The following is a 21068-nucleotide window of genomic DNA, read 5'->3' as shown; positions in this document are numbered from 1 at the left end:
CTTGGTGAGGGTACTATGGTGTGGATGGGAGAAGTCTTATGGCTTTCCTCCTTAATTCCTCCCCACCCTGCTGTGGAAGGGGACGTTAGCTAGGCACAGGTCAGATAGGGGCAGCCTCTTCCCGCTATGGACTGAATGGAAAGCAAGGACACAAATTTTGTTTGCACATATCTTGACTTTCTGTAAACCAGTTGATGATTTTCTTAATTTAATAGCTCATAGAATTTTTCTGTCTTTGGGACTGAGTTTGTTTGTTCCTGAAAACTGGTCTCCCTCTTCAGCTGTTACCTGGGGGGTTGGAAGTGAGGAGAAATTATAAAATTGCCATTAAAGAAAGATTACTATGCCTTTGCTTCCTTTTTTGCTCATATTCATACCTGAACATTCATTTGTCTTGTTGTAGTACATCAGAAGAATTTTTAAAAGGCTGCCGCTAATGAGGAATTTCAAATATTAACCCCCAAGCTGATGTAGTAGCATACAACAGACATCCAGCTTAGTTTTACCCAAGGCAACTAGAGTTCCACAGAAAAATTTCACCAGAATACAGGGAAAATCAGGCACTCAACATTATATTTAGAGTTTTCTGGAAATTTTTCAACTGAAAAGATTTTCAATATAAACCAGGAGCATTATTGATGAAAATGTGATTACAAACTACATTATGAACTGCCTCTTGATATGATTGTTTATTTAGTTTTGCTGGTACCTGTCCAGCTGGCTAGAGAAAAATAATTGTCTTCCAGCTTTTCTTTCTATGTTTTTTTGGTCAGTCTTCTGATGGAAAATATTGAGGGAAAAAAAGGCAACAATGCAAAAAAAGCAGCATTTTTCAAAATACTGTTTGTTTAGAAAAAATGTCCAATTCTCACTCCTTGAAATTTTAACAGCTCTACTTCTTATGTATACATGAAAGGAAGAGAAGAATTGTTTCACTAACTTGTCCCCTTAAGCAGAAAACTTGCCCATATGTCTTGCCTGCCCGTGGCTGCTAGCAGTTTTTCATCATATTTTGCCCATTTACATCCTTTCCCCACCCCTTCCATAGCCCCATGCCATTTGCAGAGCACTTGCAGGTGCTGTTTTTCCCTGGCATTCCCTGAGCTGCTCCTGCACCAGGGTGAGTGTTTAATGCAGCATGTTGGCAGTGCTCCACGTGGGGCACTCGCCAAGATTTCCCCTCTCTCCCCCTTGGTGTATGAATGAGTGCAAAATAAACTCAGCAGAAATTTGCATTCAGGCTTACATGGACTGAGCACGGAGTTTTGATGGACTGACCAAACTTATCAGAAGTTTTTCCTTTTATTTCAGTCACGGGAAGAAGGGTTGTCACATCTTCAGTTTACTCTGTATATGAAAAGAGCTGCACAGAGTTAATAAAAGTCACAGGAGCAGCTCAACTGTGCTGCTAGGTCCAGAGCATGAGAGATCATATATCACTGTAACCTACCTAACCTTCCCTGTATAAATGACAAACTGCTGCAAATAGCCTTTGGGTCAGGTCTCGCATTCACTAAAATACTTGTCCTTCAGCTGAGGACTCTGTTGCACTCATATATCACACAGCCTCTTAAATCACACAGACTTGCATAAATGCTAAATGCTAATTAAGATTGGAAAAATTACTGAAAGATAAAGTCCGTGGAACAGGTCAAATCAAGGCTTAATTGTATTTAGAATTTATCTTTTTAGATGACCTCAGAAAGATAGAAGACTGCGATTTTCTATGTGTTTATTAAGTTCTTACTGTACTTCTTGCTGCAACTCATGTCACCCTCAGAAACCACTTAGACTACATCTTGTGCTCAGCCAGAAAAGGATTTCCAGTCGGACACTTCAAGAAGCAGGATGTGGCAGCCTTGTTGAGCTCACAGCCTTGTTGGCTGTGCTGAGCTTTTCAAATTGTCTTTCTATAGGACATGTCTGCTGATTAATGGATCGTAACATGCAGTTCTTAAAAGGTTTTATTTGAAAGATTTTCACAGAGCATTGTTTGTTAGGAAAAGGTTGTTATTTGAAACCTTTCAAGGACTGATCTAAAAACACATTTTGGAATAAAACAGGAATTATAAATGTTGGCTTTGTGCAGCCACACAATGTAATAGTCATGACTTAAACACTTTACCATGCATGCTAAATTCTTTCTGAGCAATGTTTCTGCCCTGAGGAACAATCATGTTAAGAAGAAATAGCTAAATAATCAGCAGACACTGAAGAAAGGGAGCAAAATTTTATATATCGAATCAGTCAATTCCTTGAAAGTACCACGACAGCAGTGTTGGGGGTTTTTATGTGACAGAAGGCAGGAAGGTAGCAGATATGCTCAGGGAGGTCAGTCAGTGAATATAGAGCTTTTAGGTGATGGAGAAGCTGACAAACTGGCTGATTTGATGTGAATTGAATCGCACTGAGGTTCTCAGAACTGAGTAGCACGATTTTGTGTAGGGCACACAGTATAAATAATGAAAAAGAGAAGGAGACATCGTACTGAGTCATATGTTTTGAGATAAGATATGAGTTGCTGGCAGGGAAATGCAGGACCTATTCTGAGCACAGCTGCAGAGGAGAGGACTCAGAAGAGAGAGGTGACAAGGGAGGAGACAAGGAGATACAGCACAGGAGGTCAGGAGGAGTCACACACACATGACAAGCACTTGTCTTCTGCATTTCAAAATATGATGCAAGCACAGTAGCCATATTTGATAATAACAGCATAAACAACTTTGTTCCAGCCCTTTCTCCATTCCTAGAAATCAGACAAAAAGGGTGGCACAGCACTATCTGGATATACAGTCTGTCATTTTCCCTTTTGCTCCTGGGCTGTTGCAAGTGTGTTATTACTGCTGGCCTCTCACTGAGCAGCCCTGGGTGCAGAGGTGCGATCCCCCTTCAGCAGCTGAGCTCTGGCCTGTGCTCTGCTGCCCACAGTTCTGGGTTAGCCCCTAGAAAACTGTTACCAGCTGGTGGAATTTAAAGAAGGTCCAAAGCTGCTTTGAATTACACCCCAGCTGTGATGAATGTAGGAATGTAGTGGGAACTGAGTTTCTGTGAAAACTGCATGACAATGTTGTGCAAGGCAAGGAGAGAAAGAACCCAGCACATTTGTTTAAAAAGTCACAATATATCTGCAGCTTTTAAAATGAACATTTAAAAGGAATTCAGACAAAATTGTGATTGTTAGGTGTTTGATACATCTTATGATTAGCCTTTGTTGGAATTATCTGTACTGCAGAATAATTATCTATACACAATTCCCTGCATTAGCATTATAACCTAATCACATCTCTATAGCTTTCTGTATGACTTTTTAAATTGGTTTTGTAATAGCCTCAGTGTAAAAACAGTAACCTGAAGTGATTAGTCATTCATTATTTCCCCTGTCCCGGATTCAAAAGAAAAGAGATGAGCTAATCAAATCCATACCACTATACAGTTTTTTCCAGAAGTAGATAGAAGTACTAGAAGCTGCTTTTAGGGCGCAGAAATAATTTCAGTTCTTTCCCCAAATGACTGCACAAAGTTTGGTGTGGAGTTCATACAATATCTTCCTTGAAACCGCTCTGGGTTTATTTACATCAGAGGGAGTCTTCTTGTAATTGTGTGTAAGTCAAAGACTTATATAACACAAAGAAGAAACATATTCCTTTTATGTCCAGAACTATCTTATTGATAGAAAAATTTTCACTAGATTAATAAATATTAAACAGCAAAACACAATTCCTATCAAACCATATATATGAAAGTACCATATGTAGAAGTTATAACTTGCAGCTAATTATTCTGGTTTAGAGTCTGGAGTGAGATTAACTGGCACTGTCTTATAAATCTTTAAAGCATAAGGGCTAAACAGCTAGTTTTGCATCTTGAGACAGGAAAAAAGAGGTTGTATATAAGGCGTATTTTTTCACAGTCTTAATTTAATATACAATTCTTTACATATATATGTATATAATATGTAGTTGTATACCAAAAACTATAACAAAAATGTACAAAAGTGTAGCAATAGTGAGCAAAAATATAAGTATACTATACAGTCTTATGACAATACTTCATCTTATATATGATTTCTGTAGATGGGGACAATGCAGTTTTATGTTAGGCATTTTTTAAAGTCTTAAATAAAGTCTGCACATGTGACCACTACTAGAAGAACACAAGCCCTATGAGGAATGACTTAGAGAGCTGGGGATGTTTAGCCTGGAGAAAAAGAGACTCAGGGGTGACCTTATCCCTGTCTACAACTCCCTGAAAGGTGGCTGCAGTCAGGTGGGGTTGGTCCCTTTCTCCAGGCAGCAACTGACAGAACCGGAGGACCCAGCCTCAAGCTGCATCAATGGAAATACAGGTTGGATATTAGGAAAGCTTTTTTTATAGAAAGGGTGATAAAGTACTGGAATTGTCTGCCCAGGAGGTGGTGGAGTCACCATCCCTGGATGTGTTTTAAAAGAGACTGGACTTGGCACTCGGTGCCATGATTTAGTTGAGGTGTTGGGGCATGGATTGGACTCAATGATCTTGAAGGTCTCTTCCAACCCAGTGATTCTGTGATTCTGTGAAGATAGTATTATTAAAGATGCAGATGTCACTATTTAATTTACTAGTGCATACGTGGCCAATGCACTCAGTACAACACATTTTTTCGTGTTAATCACTGTTCATAGCTAGAGAAAGACCCTAATTTGAACAGATTAGATGAAATTAGATGAAATGAAGAAAGAACGTATTTTAAGACAGGGAGCTGGGGCACAGATATTCTTAAACACTTTACTCTCAGCAAATAGTCATTAAATGAAAGGGAAATTCATTTGGACATTCTGAGTCCTGATGAAGTATCCTAAATTCAGTGACCATCCCTCTCTGCTAATGACCACCTTATTCTGTTATTCCCTTTTTTATCTCATTTTATCCTGCTCTGTACTTATTTTTTCAGCCAGACTACATAATGGTGAAAGATATACCAGAAGTGCCAGAGGATAGAACTTCCATTAACAAGCTGATGATGTCAGGTGCTATTACCAATTTATTTACTTAAGACTTCAGATCTGGCAGCAGAAAACTAAGAGGGAACTTATATTTCCCTGATTCATCCTCAAAAGCTGTAACAACAAGCCCAGGGCATCAAGCTGGCTGATGTTATATGAAGGCTAAAGTGCTGTTGCTCAGCACTGTAATGACCCCAGTGCTCTGCAAGTTTGAATTTTGTGGGATGCTTTCCAACGATCTGTTCTGTCTCCCATGCTGCAGTCTCTCAGATGTGCACTGGAGAGGTAACCTTGGGCACCAGCACCTAGGAAGAAGATTTAAAGCACCACCACAAGCCTTTGACAGTCTTCCTCAGGTCAATAGCAGCCTTCTGACACTGGATATGCTTGGACTCAGCATGATCAGCCAGAATATCTAGTCAGGTCACAAAAATCATGATTTGCTAAAAAAATATTGAAAAAAAAATTGGCTTTCTATCAGATTTGATCTTATCTTTTGGACAACACATCAATACTGTCTGCAAGCTGTTCTCCATGGCCATCAAAGCTGGTCAATTGGTTGCTGATACATTGAGTAGGGTGGAGGTTTTTTTCATTCTGTTTTTCCTCTTTAATCACATGGATCTAGAAAATTAGTCACTGAATATGCACTGTAAAAAGATGAAGGTGGGATAGAGAGAGAAAAATCAGCTCTTACAAACAGCAATTTTATGCTTGTATGACCAGAAGGTATAATTCAGATAGAGCTGAAATTTGAAAAATATTTTTATGCTAATTTTTTGAGAGAAGGACCTTATTTTCTGTCTATGTTTTATCCAAATACCCTGTTCCACACAAATGTTCACAGTTCTACCAGACAGAACAAGGTTTCTTTGTCCTGTAATTAAAACACCTCTTTTCTCTCTCATCTGCACATTAATTGTCATTTCACGTGGTGACATTTGGCATTTTTGGAAGGTAGAGCATGTAAATTTTTTACTCTGATTTTGATATTCAATTAGTGTAAGCACATGTTGTATCAGGAAGTACAGGGCAAAACAATTATTGGGATAGGGTAGAATAAAAAATACCTTTTAATTGTGTTGGCAGAAGCTAACTCTGTGACTTTATTTTCTAAATGTATATATTTATAAATGGTTTACAATTTTAAATGGCATGAGAGAGTAAGAGCAAAATAGGACATGTTAAAATATCTGAGCAGGAATTCAGGAGAAATTTTCACATAAACCCAAATATAGGAATTTTTCTTATGTTCCTAAGTACTGCAACATGCCTAAAATGTTATATATCCACATTGAATGATACTTTTGAAACAAATCTTGATAGTAAATAGGAATAAGATGTCTCCAGAATTTAATAGAAACAGATATAATTTTTCAGGCAAATATTTTTAAGATATATACAGACCTTTCTTCATATATGTGTGTATATATGTGTGTGTATGATGTCCTCTGTGACTTTCCTATTCTTCACAATGAAAAATCTGGCAATTTAATGCATTACAAAATCCTAATATCACCCTCCCACTACACACTAATTTATCAAAATATTTTTTCTAGAAAATTGCTGTCCTCCAAAAATTCAAAGCTTTGGGCTACATTCTGCCTGTATATTTCAGTTTCCTTTAAGGTGGGCTGCAAGGGAAACATGGGACTCACTCAGTTCCTAGCAACAGCAGGATGGGGGATCATTTACTCTCAGGGAAAGTGACAGCACCTTAAAGACAGGACAGTAGAAACTGGACACTTGATTTCTTCAGAGCAAATTTCTGAGTTCTCACCCTAGTTTCAGGACCTTAGTGGAAAAATTGAAGTTTCAGACACTATTGTTGAAAAATAGCATGGTTAGCCTGCTTGGAGGACTTGTAGTTGTGACAGGTAAAAGAATCCTTGTGTACCAAGGGAAAAACAAAGAAAGTAGAGAGCACAGAGTGCTGCTGGTGGAGCTGCTTTTGTTGCCTCCAGTAGCTACACTATGCTTGAGAAAAAGGGAGATTCCTTGAGAAAAAAAGGGAGATGCTGCGTCGGTGCTGGCAGTGCCCTGGCCCTGCAGCTGGAGCACTTCTGGGCACCCATCAATGTGCAGCCTTCACTCAGCAGCCTCTGCAGCAGCTTGTCCTGACAGCCCCACAGCCCTCAGTGCCTTCTACACATCTCTGGCAGCCTGGTAACTTCAGCATGATAAGATCAGTTTGCAAGGTTTACTGTCAGTGTGGAGGGAATGATCCCTCACTTATATCATTCTACAGACAAGGATCATCTCTTGTTAGGACAAGGAAAAATGACCTTAAGTTCTGCCAGGGGAAGTTTAAATTGGATATTTGGGGAAATCTTTAGTGGAAAGCGCTGTCAAACCACAGAACAGGCTTCACAGAGATCTAGCAGAGTCAGTATCTGAAAGATGTGTACAGATGGCACTTGGGGACATGGCTTAGTTGTGGACTTGGCAGTGCTGCACTGACAGCTGGACTCCATGATCTTAAATCTTTTCCAACAGAAATTGTTCAATAACTCTGTGATTCCTTGATTCTATATTTTCTGCAACAAGGCTATGTTCACACAACTCTGTAAATAGCTAATCATAATATTGATGACAAAAAACATCTTTGCCTGAAATGATCAGTATCTGCACCAACAGTGACAATGTCAGATACAACAGAAATTGTACAAGACCTAGGGTATACCTAGCAAAATAATTGTTTTACACACATCTTACTTTTTAAAATTATCCACCTCTGGATTGAGACAGCAGCAAGAACTGAAAAACAACAGGTAATTCTTACACAAATGCACCTTCCTCTGGAACAGCTGGGCAAATCTGATTAGAGATTTTTGAAACTAAATTGGACGCTTCATCAAAAAGTGATTGTTAGGAGAAAGCCTGCATGGAAAAACCACAAGATAACACACCACTTTAATCTTGCCCTCCTGGAGTATGACTACATTGATTTAAAATTATCCTTGGTTTTCGCAAATCTGTTTCCTATATGAATATATTTGATGGTCCTCAACAAGTTTGTTTCTAGGCCTGCTAAACACAGGAGAAATTTTATTTGTTTTGCAGTCATACTGCAAAATTATAACCTTGTTTTTTACAAAAGGATCTTTTTAATGTATATTTATGTTTATATAATGAATATAAATACCTGATGCTCATAAACCAAGCAACCATCTGCATAAGTTACTGTCAGGCAACACAATATGAGTCTTTCACTAAATCAATTTCAAAAAGTGATAAAAGTGTTGTAGTACCTGGTAGTCATTATGTAACTTCTCCAGGCAAGAAATGAGTGGAGATTTTGATGAAGAGTTGATTTCTTTTTCTTACTTCCACCTGTCCTATACCATAGATAATTTGATCTCAGTACAGGTCCAAGGTTACTACATCTTCTGATTTTATATCATCTCTCAGGATCACAAGAACCAAGGGCTGCACCCACTCTGGTAAGATAGTGCCAGGACAGATGCTACAACACTGTCCTATGGGTGTCCAGTAACAGGGAACATTCTCCCTGACATGCAGTTGGGTTCATGTCACCTAGAATTCCCTAAGCCAGTGTTCCAGCACTCTTCAGGAGGTTGTAAGTAAAATAGCTGTGTCACCCTGTTTTAAAAGGTATTTAGCCTTCAGGTTGCAAATTTCTTTTAAGATAAGAGAGCAGGCTATAGAGCAGGCTATGGACTTCTTAATTTACCAGTCCCAATGTCGTGTTGGATACGGCGATAGCAATGACACTTCATGGCTTTAACACCTCCTGGCACCATGTGCATTCTGCCTTGTAGTGTTACCACATGGTGAAATATCAGCCTTTAACATGAAGAAATTGTGTTTCCAGTGATTCCACGTGATTGTGCGTGTGACTGCTATGGGCATATACCGGGAGAAATGCTCATGTAAAACAAGCAAGCATGCGCACCTTTTAGTGGAAAATCCATCTGCCTTAAATTGTATCTCCAGAGGGCTATTTTAAATGGTTTTTAGCTGCATAAAGATGCAATATTGTGCTCAGTAATTCTTAGTACTCTTTGTGGCAGGGAAATTGTTCTCCTAATCTCGTACTCCTGAGAAGCATAAAGGAAATAAAGCTATTGATATTAGTTCCTGGACTCTGAAGAAATGCCATTGCAATTTTGTCACTATACTACAGAGACTTGTTCATCAGCATTAGACTTTAATTGCTGCAAACCAATACAGAATTCAGTTAATTGTGTCTTTTAAAAATTCTCTTTCTGCATAAAAGTAGGTTTAACTATTACCCTAATATCTTTCCCTTATAGATGTTTACATTGCTGGGTATGTATGCTGGGATGTTTGTTATCCTTATTTTGCTTTGTAAGTTTTACTTGAGATCAAAGGGTTTAGATATCAGCAGACACAGGATGTGCAACATTCATTGGTACCTTTGCATGCCCTTACCTATTTATGTCCCTGCCTGTGACACTCACATAGCCCTGCTTGCCATTGTGTGCCTGGGCCAGGATTATAAATATAAATAGGCAAGCACTTGCACACTGGTGCTGTGCCAGCCTGGCTGCGGAGGAACAAGTGGCAGACACCAGTGATGAGAACTGGACACCCAGGCCAACAAAACTGTTGAATGTCCAATATCTTCACACAAAACGTTCTAGTTTCTAACACCAATACAACATAAAAATTTGCAAGATGAAATTTGTTTAATGATGATAAAGAATGGAAAAGAAGATGCTCCTCAAATACTTTTCTTCTGGCTGTAACTTGATTGGCCTTGCATTCTATGGTCAGGATCAGAATTGTTGCAATTCTGAACTTCACAAAAAGCCAAAGCAGGGAATGAGTCATGAGCAGGATTTTGTCCTGGGTTCTCTGATGTTCCTGCTGAGGCCAGAATTTCTCAGCTCTGTGGGGGTTTCATTTCAATCCACATCCACATTTTTGCTGGAATTAGTCTGGTTGAGGCAGGGGAATGCTTTTTCAGTTGCATTTCACCATTAATGAATACAAAAGCCGATCTGATTAATAACCAGGGTGTTGCAAGCCCCAGCCGACTCAGGAATAAATGATTAGCAATGGATCTTGCTGTCAAAAGAAATGATTGAGGACACAAACCGAATAGGATTAAATTTGACACCAGACTTTTAAATAATGAAAGCAGAAAAGAACCATATCCTGAGCACAACCCAATCACTGACTGAGAGGGTCAGGAACTAATTTCCCATTAAGCAAGTTCATCAACAAATGAACATTTGATCACATTTTACCACGTTCTTTCTTAATCATTTTGTGCCATTCAGTTCAGGGAGAGGGAGAAGTAGGGAGAAGGAAGGGGCCAGCAGAATTTGGTCTCCCATGGAAACTGCCAGGTATTACTTGCTCAGATTCTCTCAGTACAGGGGGAAAGAGCAGTCCTGAGAAAAGGGGTCTGACACTGTGTGCCCAGAGGCAGCAGAGTTAGCACCAGGTCAGGCACACCTTATGAAGGGACATAGTATTTATTGGGCACTTTTGTCCAAACTTGGGCTGAACTTTCCAACCTGCCCAGAGGACAGCTCTTCCCTGACCACAGATAGACAACCCCTCCCTAGGCAAGCTGTCAGTTTGGCTTAGACTGATAATATCCCTGTTCCTAATGGCAGTTTCTGGGATTTTTAACGATGTAATTTTGAGAATCCTAATTCATGAACACATGCAGAGATTTGTTGCTTAACAGTTACAAAACTTTTATGCCTGTAAACAGGTGTAAAAAAATACTCAGAAAACCACTTGATTTTTATTTGGTGTCACATCAGCCTTTACTCTCTGATTTCAGAAAACATTATATGAAAAAACAGGACAATTTATAGTGGAGTATCATATTGGAAACCAGCCTAAGCATTGTATTGATATTGGTCTTTTTCAAATATTGGACCGAATGCATTGTGCCAAATGTTGTACACCAATTAGCAACACATTCAAAGAGTTGTGCCATGCACAGAAATCATTTGCCTCCATGAATGATCATAATGTGTTAAAAAAATTTAATACTTGAATCCTGGAAGTAAATCCTAGAACTGCATCCCCAAAAGAGAATTATCTTTTGCAGATTGCATGCCAAGCTTTTTCTGAGTTATTATCACAGATGGTGAAAAATTCCCATGGCCTTATACTCATGTTCTTTTTCATTCCAAATGGAGTCCTTTGTGAAATAGCAGCATGATTGCATATGTTTGAACTCTGACTGTCCACTTAAACGTATGCTGCACTTCAGTGGTGTGGTCTCTGGGAGGGAGTGCTAGGCTCTGTTACAGGAGGTTTAGGACAATTTATTTTCACCCCAAGGCCACTGAAACCCTGCCTAGCATTATCTCTGCTAGACTGTGCTGCTAAACTGGAACAGTCAGAGCTGAAACACAGTCTGTCATGCTATTCTTAATCCAACAGAGATGCAAGGTTCACAAAGGCAAGTCTGGTTTCTCCCTACGCTCTACACCCATCTCCATGTATCCATCACTTCCCGCAGCTCTCCGCAGTGACTCCTCAGCTCCAGAATTACAGATTTTCTTACAGACCTAGTGGAAAAATGAGGCATGGTTGGCTCTGTGATCTCTTGGTCATTGGGCTGATGGATGAACTCAGACAAGATGCTTCAACTCCATTTCCCTTCTGCCTGTGCCCCCTATACAATTGGGAAATGATAAAGGTGAGGTCCGCTATCTTGGTGAAAGATCTTCAGTAGTAATCTCAGTAATTAGGATGAGCCTATTTATTGACAGGAAAATCATATTTAAGGTTATTCAAGTGACCTTTCCTCTTAGACCTCAGATTTTCTTGTAATTATATCAACTGCTATATAGAGCCTATACTGCCTGTTCTTACTTGGTCTAGTAGGTATTCAGAATAGTGTGAAAGTACATAGTATCAGAGATCTACAAAAGAAATCAAGAGCTGCAAGTATTCTTACGGTGAGTGTGAAATTTTATATCTGCTACAAGTTTGGGGATGAAGATACTGCTCACATTTTGCACCTAAGTAGCTGGTGAATTTTAGATGGGATGTAGGGGCAGCTGGTCAGCCTTGCTGCAGCTTTTCTGGTGTGCCCACTGTTTGTCATCTGATAGGGACAGAGCTGACTTCCCAGCAGCCCTGCCCTCATCCTTCACCCTCCTGCTGCTCCATGGAGCTGGCTGCTGTGCCTGTGCGCCGCCTACATTCGCAGCTTCTGGGCAGCAGCCCATGACACCATACAGGGTAATTTCCCTCAGTTCCCACTGGTGGAGCAGTAGAGATCAGCTGGAGCGTGCTTGGGGACTTGGCATTTAATGGGCTTTTTGGTGAGTAGTGATACAAGCCTTATGTATCTGGTACAGTACATGGAGTACGAACCGTAATGAAATGGATCCGTTCCACGAGAAATACAATTTTATGCTTCCTAATTGAGCAATTAATTTAGTTTTGCCTACTATTTCACAAATGTCAGGGGATAAACTTGAGAACAAGTGGTTGCTGTATTTGCATCAGGAACTGAGGGCTAAAGAGTTGTGCAAAATTGGTAGTATACAGAATTGTATACTACCACTATATATTAATGTTTGGATGGATTTGAATAGAGAGTTAATTTTACTTTTTCACTTACTGATCTGATTTGAATGCCCTCCCAACAGAATAAGAATACAGATTTAAATTCTTGTCTTCTTTGACTGATCTCTGTGAATGTCCTTGAAAGTCCTTCTTTATTCTGACTATGACTGTACTCTTTTCCTCTGGGAAACACATATTTTCCTGTAACTCTAAACTAGTAGGAAACAAGTGTCAAGAAAACTTGGATGTTTAAATCAAAATCGATTTGCCTATCTAAGACAACATCTATTTCATGTGTGGGCCAAACTATGGAAATTTTGAAAAACTAATAACCAGAAAAATCTGTCTAAAATATTCTCAGTGTGTTTCATCAAAATGATATTAATTTTAACCACTTAAAACAGTCTTGAATAAACTTTATTTCAGTCATAGAAAAGAAACCAATGTTTTTGCTGGATAAAGGGATAGCAAACTTGTTTAATATGAACATGTACTCATTTACTATACATTATTTTAATATTACTTGCATCTATTTGTGTAGAAAATTAGAAATCTAATCCAGAAAAGCCCAGAGAAGATGAGACTACATTTTGCTTGGTGTTACATCAGTTCCACACTACTGAGGAATCCATTTTATTTAGGGAGAATCCCCATGAAAGCAATGAAGGCAGTCAACGAGATGCTTTACACAAGTGGGAGGACTCTGGTCATGCGTGTCTAAAATGTGCCATAGAAAAGACATAATTGCCCATTTTATGGCATGTTGGACTTCACACAGAGTCTGCTTCTAGCAAAGAACATTTCTAAGGAATCACATCCAATAAATGAATCCTCCAGGCCCTTGTTCTCAATGTTGTGTGCACTTCTTTGGTGTGAAAACTTCTGTGGAGGCTTCATGAACTAAAAATTCTCTGAGGTGATGTGCTGAGACTCCAGGAAACAAAACTGATAATGTTGTACCTCCTGGGCATCTACACTCCCTCTTGTCTATATTCAAAAATCAATGTGTGATGATGTGGTTTTAGAAGGCCCACTGTAAGCAAGTGGCTATTAAAATGGCATTAACAGTGCCTTAGGCAAATTGGTATTTGTTAAGAACATGGATAGTATTATTAGCATGACATATGCCTGGCATCTGAGTAAGAGTCACCAGTATATCTCAGGCAGAAGGTTCCCACTTCATGGGTCAGTTCTCTGGTGAAATATATAGAGAGTTAAATTGGAAAAAAATGATTGCTGAACCCCATGCAATTTAGAGAAACTATTTGGTCCCTAGACCTTCCATGTAACCCTGAGACTGAAGGAAAAGCTGCAGTTTGCTGAGGGGGCCTACTGAACAAAAGGTGATGAGGGTGCCTTCATCACACAAATGAAACCATGCCACAACATCACACCTGTGCTGTGATGAAGTGCCCAATATGTGTGTGTCAGTGGCTCCACAGGCTGTGTTCTCTGTGTTTTGAAACTAAATCTTTCTTCCTCCTATTGATTTCTTGCCCTCTGGTACATTGAGTTGGCTGCCTGAGACGCTTTCACTAAGTACGAAGTCAATTGACTGTAAGTAGTGATGAAGAAAATGTTGTGTGATTAATATTACAGTTCAAGCTCCTCTGATCAGTCACAGAAAGAGCAGTCAAATAAACTCAACTTCATTTCAGAGAATCACACACTGTTAATGGTGGAGAGTCTGTCTGGAGCCCAAAGGGGAAAAACAAGCCACTTGAGGCAAATCTCTCTTCTTTTACATAGAACAAACTGGTTGAGCAGTGTTAAAAGCTGCTTATTGATTTGTGCCCAGTCTGAAAGCCATGCAGTGATGTAAATGAAAATGTGTCAAGAATCAATATTGATTCTTTTTCTTTTTCTTCTTCTCTTTTTTTAAAGCAAGGCCACCTCACTTGGGAAATACTGTTAGCTATACCACTAGGTTTGTCAGTAAGGGAAGTAAGATTCTTTTCCACAAGACTACATATGTCCAGAAATCAAATTTACTTCTTTTACTGAGGTAATATGGACAGCATGCTGAGAGCAGCTATGTTCACAAAACTCATTTTTTTGAGAAAATTGTTAGGTGAAGAAAAAGAAATGACAGAGAAGAAATCAAATCTTAGAGAAGATAAATTTCCGGGGCTGAGCTTGCAGTCTAATACTTGTGTAGTAGACCAATTTTTTCATTTTAAAATCTTTCCTTGCAATAGATTTGTGTAGCAATATAAATTATGTTCAGCAAGCACCAAGGACAAGGAAAGGGTAGAAAGGGAATCCTGCTGTCCCTAGAGGGGTGTGCACTCAGCTGGAGGAAACCTGACAAGAGTTCCCTTCAGAAAGAGGGTGTTTGCAGGTGGAAGACTTTCAAGAGTCTCTCTTTCACATGAAGACTAGCAGAAGAGAAATGGGTGATCCCTGAAGGGTAATCCAAATACATTATTTGTTGACTTCACACCATGCTTAGTGAGGGATATGCAAAGCAGTTTAAGAAAATACAGCCAGCTGTTGCCTATGTTTTCTTCCCTGAAGAATCAGATGCAAACTGTAATAACTGCTGCGCTCAAAATCAATGCTATAGCTTTTTCTATTAGATTATAAACTGCAACCAGGCTCTTTTAAGTAAAATTTCTATCTTGTTAACTCTTAGCAAGTAATATTCTTCCAGGTCTTTGACAAAAGCTCCTTCTCTCTAGCCAAGATAATCTTTTTTCAATCTGTGCCACAGAATCTGGCAACTAATTTCTTACACCTCAATTAGAGGTGACAAGAGGATGTGGCAGACAGCCCATTGCAGCTCTGATCTTCTAAGAATGAGCAGCTACCCACAAGGGAGGGTCATATTTAGTATGGAGTAAGGCTTGTGAGATGTTTTTTTTTAATTTATTGGCACCTTTTAGGGTTTTGGATACTTCCACAGCTTCTAGCTTTTCTTCCTGGGCAGAAAAAATGTGCTTCATTTATGGTGGTGGCCTCTTCTCTTCATTCACCCATCTCTGCTTGCCTCTTTCCCTAAAAGAGAAACATTTCTCCCGTCTCTTTATCTACCCACGAGAAATCATCACCTCAACTATAGTCTTTCTGAGGTGACAAAAGAGCTATTTCAAACTAAAAATAAATAAACGAGAAACTAAATTCTAACTTGGAGAAGAAATCAGAGTAAGTATCACACAGGCAAAATGGCAGTCTTCCAGCTACTGGCAGAAAAAGGTGCCCAAACTAACTGGTGGCAAATCAAAAGTGCAACTCCAAACATATTAAGTGTGTGGAAATGCTCCTATCAATTTCATGTTGCTAAGGTTCAGCTGATTAAAATAGAAGTTCATTTTCAAGCTCCAGCAAATTGAATTTGGGCTTCTGTTAAAGACTGCAACTTTATAAATGTTATAAATGGATCCCTCGGCTGATGAACTGAAAGTTGTTCAGTGAGAGACGTACACATGGCTCACACTTTATTTTTCATCTCTCGGATAGGTTTGTGATCCTTTTATTTGCTTTTTACTTTTTCTTTTTTTTTAACATTTTGTTGCCAAGCAGAATGATAACTATAATGTAATTTATTTTTTTTTTTGTGTTTTGAAGAAGCACAAGGGTAATAACATAGTCTGTATAGACTAAATGTAATTTGCCACAAATCTGGAAAGTAAGGCAATACTGATGTTGTTCATCTATTCTGCCTGCTTTGTCAGGCAACTTGATTTCAATTTTGTGTTATAACCATTCAGATTTATTGTTATTAAAATTCAGGCAGAGCGAGACAGAAGAAGATATAAAACTATTCCACTGCTCGGCTCTGTTCTGTACATAATGTTCAGAGATAGTCACTCAGTGGAATTCCATAACAGAAGAAACTAACAAGAAACATGAAAGGCAAAAGACTCACAAAATGGATGTATTTTATCAATCTGTTTTAAAAATGTATGAATGGGAGCGATCTGGCATTAACTACTTTCCAAACATTTTACTTGTCTCACAATAATGTTCTCCGTGAAAATGATTTTATTTTGTTGGCACCACAATTTCCAGTGCTGTCTCACACTTTTCTATTCTGGGAACAACAACTGAATACAAGTGTCTTCAGCCAGCTTTGGAAACACCTACTTCTTCTGTACATTTTAAGAATTAAACCGGAGAGGGGCTGTAAGTTAGACCCTCTTAGGTGCTCTGGTATTTGGAAGATAGGTACTGACATGCAGAGGATTTAGCTATCATCTCCTGGACTCCCAACTCCCTGGTGGGGTGCTCCACTTTGGAATTGTGCAGGAACCACCAGAACTAATAAGAAATTAAATGAATGGGAAAGAAGCATCTGCCTCTGGCCAGACAAACATCTTCTTTCTCTTGACATGCTTGACTGTAAACCCTGCTTTACAGATTGGTGCCAAGCCTTCTTTCTGTATTTTATGAATGAGACACGTTATTTCTCATTTTTCCTTGATATTTCTTTCATTCATCCATTCATTTATTCACCTGGTGTGAATAGAGGCTTGTGATTAATTATTTGTTCTGGAGAAGGACTTGAATCTTGATAGCCTAGCTGGGTGACCTACTTGTTGGCAGTAATTAACCACAGCCTTAGACATGTTCTGAAGGCACTTCTCTGAACCAGCATGACTAGAAAAATGGGTAGAGAGTTGTCTTGTTTGAGAATTCAGCTTTAGGAACTGGGGATATTTGGTTTGTGCTAGGACTCACCTGAGGTGCTATTACTTTTCTTTAAGCCTACCCAAAGATTTGTCTTTTCACTGTCACACTTCTGGCATCTCCTCCAACCCATGGAAGGAGAAGTCAGTCTAACACCAGAACAACATAAAAGCAACAGTTGTAGCTGAGTTCTGTCTGAGCTTTCCAAGATGCTGTTTGGCTTTTTGGGGTATTTGTCAAGACAGTGACCTGACCACATGATGACCTAACATCCACTCAGTATCAGAAGCTGCCCCAATGCAGACACAAGCCTCAGCAAACAAAGGAAGATCTCTTTTCCTGGGAATCCTGCTGGTTCACCTAACCAGTCACCTGGAAGGTGAGGGCTCGCTCGCTTCACCAGGCAGGGCAGAGGGAAGAACTCAGGGCAGGCACTGGTTTAAATGGCAAGTAGTTTTTGAAGCAGAGAGCAGAAAACAGTCCTCTTTCCCAGCTGAGTGCCCTAATTGCTGCCCTATGGTTGTGCTCTGTCCTGCTCTCTGGTCCAAGGAATACTTAATTATTTAATGTAAAACAAAAGAGCTTTCTCAGGAGCTGAACAAAGTGCTCTGTCCATCTCTCTGTCTCTGGGTACTGGCATATGCATGTGCATACATAAAGACACCAGCACACAGATGAAGAGGTTGCAATTCTCTTGGGAGGTGAGATATGTGAGTTTGAATCCTCTTAGGCTGGAGGGCAAGGCAGGATTAATTTTGTTTTGTTCATAGTCTTATACTAGAGGAGGATTTCAGTGTGGGTCTTGAAGAAGGGTTAGTAGAGTGACCTTGGGAATGCTCTATGTCTGGTAGTATTTTGTTAAATGCTAAATTGTTTAACAGGATAGAGCATGATAAGTACGGGAAAAGAGGCAAATCAATTTATCTCAAATCTGTATTGGTTAAATTAATCATTTAAATGATCCCATCTAGGGGCTTTATAAGATGCACACTTTTATGTGTAAGCCACTTGTCTTTTTTACAGATTAAATGCTTTGAAGTCAGTATAATGATATGTTCCATTTCTCAGCATAGGACACAGAGGATAGACATGATAATAGCTTATCTGCTTTTATTTTTGGATTAATCTTTTTGAAATGTCTCAAATATGCAAAAAATGATGAAATAATAGTATGGTTGAAATAGTAGCTGTTCATTTTCTCTGAGAAATCTCTCTGAAAAACAATATAAATAAACCCATTTTTTAATGTTTTTTTTTGTTTCTTCAGGTGATACATTCAGGGGTAAATTTGGAGTGTAAAAGAAGAGTTTTTGCATGAGTTTGAGAAAATAGCATAGTATGTGACTCACATAAAAAGAAAGGGGGAAAAAATTACTCATTTTCCTCTCTCTAACCCAACTCTTTACCTTCTTTAGCACTTTCAAGGAGATGCTTCTGACCTCTTGAATCCAACACAAACTCCTTAGTCATGTATCTGTAAAACAGAAGAGTCTGAGTCCTATTGCTTCAGGAGTGTGACAGAGGGAAGAGGCAGAAGGGAAAGTCTTCTGTTTTGTTTAGAAGAAAAGGAGACAGACGTATGCAAGCATATATTGTGTGAATAGGAATATGGATCACACATTCAAAAGCCTTTAGAAATCCAGCCCTTCTTCCTTTTCCCTCTAACCTCCCCATGAAATTATTCTGGCTTTAATCCCGTCCCTCTCCCTTTTATGTTCGGTGGCACAGAATTATGTGACCCTTAATGGTATCAATTGACATTTCCTTTCCTGCCCAACTCAGATCAGGAGAAGGAACTGTTTGAAAAGTAATGATTATTAAATGCATTTTTAATGTATGCTCAGAATTTTTTGTGAGTGTTCGTGACAAAAGAATTTAACCTGCCTGATTACTTAGAAAAAAAAAAAGCAAATAAATGTAGGTTGGAAACAAGTTAAAATGTGATTTCTAATTTATTGTAGTGCTTAGGAGCATATTTTAACTCAATTTGCCACACTCTCCATGATTACTGTAGACTTGTCAGTGAGAAAAACTCTTTGCAGTGAGCTACTTGGATCCTTGCCCTTAAATAAAACAGGATTTTTATGTCTTCTAATCAAGGACATTGTTTACAGGGCAGATAACTGTTAAGTCTTCTTTCCATTATTGACTACATGATTTGTTTCCTTTTTGCAACTGAATTTAGATGTGCTAAAACCTCTCTTGGCTGTTTCTCATCTTCTCAGTGCCTTGCTCTAATATGTGATTGCAGCTCAGTTATAGCAGAAGAGCTGAGTACAGAGCTCAAGCTGCTGGTCACCCATGCCAAGGAGCTGTGGCAGTTGTTTTTGCTGTTTGTTTTCTGCTCTCTAACAGAGCACCAAAACACGCTTAGGGAATAGTGTATTATTGGATACTGATATAAATACTTCATCAGCTTAATGGAACAATTAACTCAACCATTCTGCCGCTCTTGATCTGCAGAATTTTGCTTTAAGATTAGAGTGATAAGGTGAAGATTAACACCTCTGGGTCAGTGGGGCTGATGAGACATGATTTATTAATCCTCAAAGAAAACCTTAATTGGACACTGGAGCACTCTCTTCTTCATTGTTAAACTCTGCCAATTCCCTGGATAGTCAGAAGAGATGGTGAGGATGATAGACTTACTGTAATTAGATGCACCAAAACTAAAGTAATGATTTTTTCCCCTGGGAACACCATGTGTTATTTTATTCAAATAAATCAGTGCTGATATTTATGAACACCTGAGAAACATCCCCTACACATGGTCATTCACTACTCAAACATAACTTATAGAAGGGAGCTACAGAAGAGGATTCATAAGAATCCTTTGATTTAGAGGAACTGTCTTAAATCCTGGCCTTCAGAGCACAGAGAATTTACTGTGCAAGCAGGTTAATGATCAGGTTGATTTATCCTTATTTTTTTACCAACCATTACTCATTCTTTCATCATGTTCTTTCCATTAAGAGGCACTGATTTATGGGAGGAAGCACTCCTCTAAGGAGTTTGGTAGGTTTTGAAACTAAGTCTCCGAAATACTTTTTTTTTATAAAAGAAATGTCTTTTTTGCAGGCTGTATAATAAATAGGTTCATTACAATGCAGCAAGCAGCTAAAGACAGGAGAAAAGTCCACAGGCATACAATTCTAGCTGCTGTACCTCGGGCTCAGGAAACGGAGCTTTGTGACTTGAGGATTCATTAAGACGCTTGGCGTAGTGCAACCCTGATGAAATAAGTTAGCAGTCTCATTAGGGGGTTGGAGCAATCATTTGGAAAAAAGCCTCCTTTGCTGCATTTGTTTACTCTGTCACAGGAAGCATGTCCTCAGTCAACTGGGATAATCATTGTCAGCATTTTACATAGTTACAAAGCAGGCTAATAAGCCAGATTGTCGAATTATGTCAATCATGTCTAAATATCAACAAACAAATTGCTCTATGCAGATGGGAAATTTGTGAGAAAGATTAAATATTCAGTTCAGTGGGAACAGTGCACACTGCGAGGTCACGGTTTAAGACTAATATCTGGAAGAAAGTAACTTTCTACAGTGTGGCTCTGAAGTAAGATTTCTGTCTCTATGAAATTATTTGGTGAGGCTTTTCACATTTAGGGCACTGACTGAGGAGACACTTGCATCATTAAGCATTGCATCCTGCTTTTCCTACCCTGACTCTGTAGTCACCACATTATCACACTGGTATATTAGTTGTCTCCCCCTTGCCTCTGCTGAAGTCCTCAGGTTTTATTGCAGCTTCACACCCAGACTGACTTCCAAAAGCTCTAGACAAAGAAGAGATGAGAGCTGAGGAGTCAGAATTTTTTCTGCTATAAAAAGAAGAAAAATTTATGTATTCTTATTCATCCCCGATGGGGTTTGGAGTCAACTTTTAGCCCGGCAGTCCTGATGTCAGCTCTCT

At 39.1% G+C, this 21068-nt stretch overlaps 1 protein-coding gene across 5 annotated transcripts in view; it reads left to right on the top strand.

Annotated features, from left to right (window-relative positions):
* Positions 1-21068, top strand: part of HS3ST5 (heparan sulfate-glucosamine 3-sulfotransferase 5) — a 195214-nt gene that overhangs the window by 148126 nt on the left and 26020 nt on the right. The window contains exon 1 of one of the 5 annotated variants that reach the window (XM_063151033.1): positions 12140-12268. The exons of the other annotated variants lie outside the window; for them this stretch is intronic. The gene's annotated coding sequence lies outside the window, so the exon portion shown is untranslated. Of the gene's footprint in view, positions 1-12139; positions 12269-21068 lie in introns of those variants that run through there. 5 annotated transcript variants of the gene reach the window in all.

This window comes from Melospiza melodia, chromosome 3, assembly GCF_035770615.1.
Source record: "Melospiza melodia melodia isolate bMelMel2 chromosome 3, bMelMel2.pri, whole genome shotgun sequence".
NCBI lineage: Eukaryota > Metazoa > Chordata > Aves > Passeriformes > Passerellidae > Melospiza > Melospiza melodia.
The sequence above is the reverse complement of the archived record's forward strand: the minus strand, read 5'-3'. Positions and strand labels throughout refer to the sequence as shown.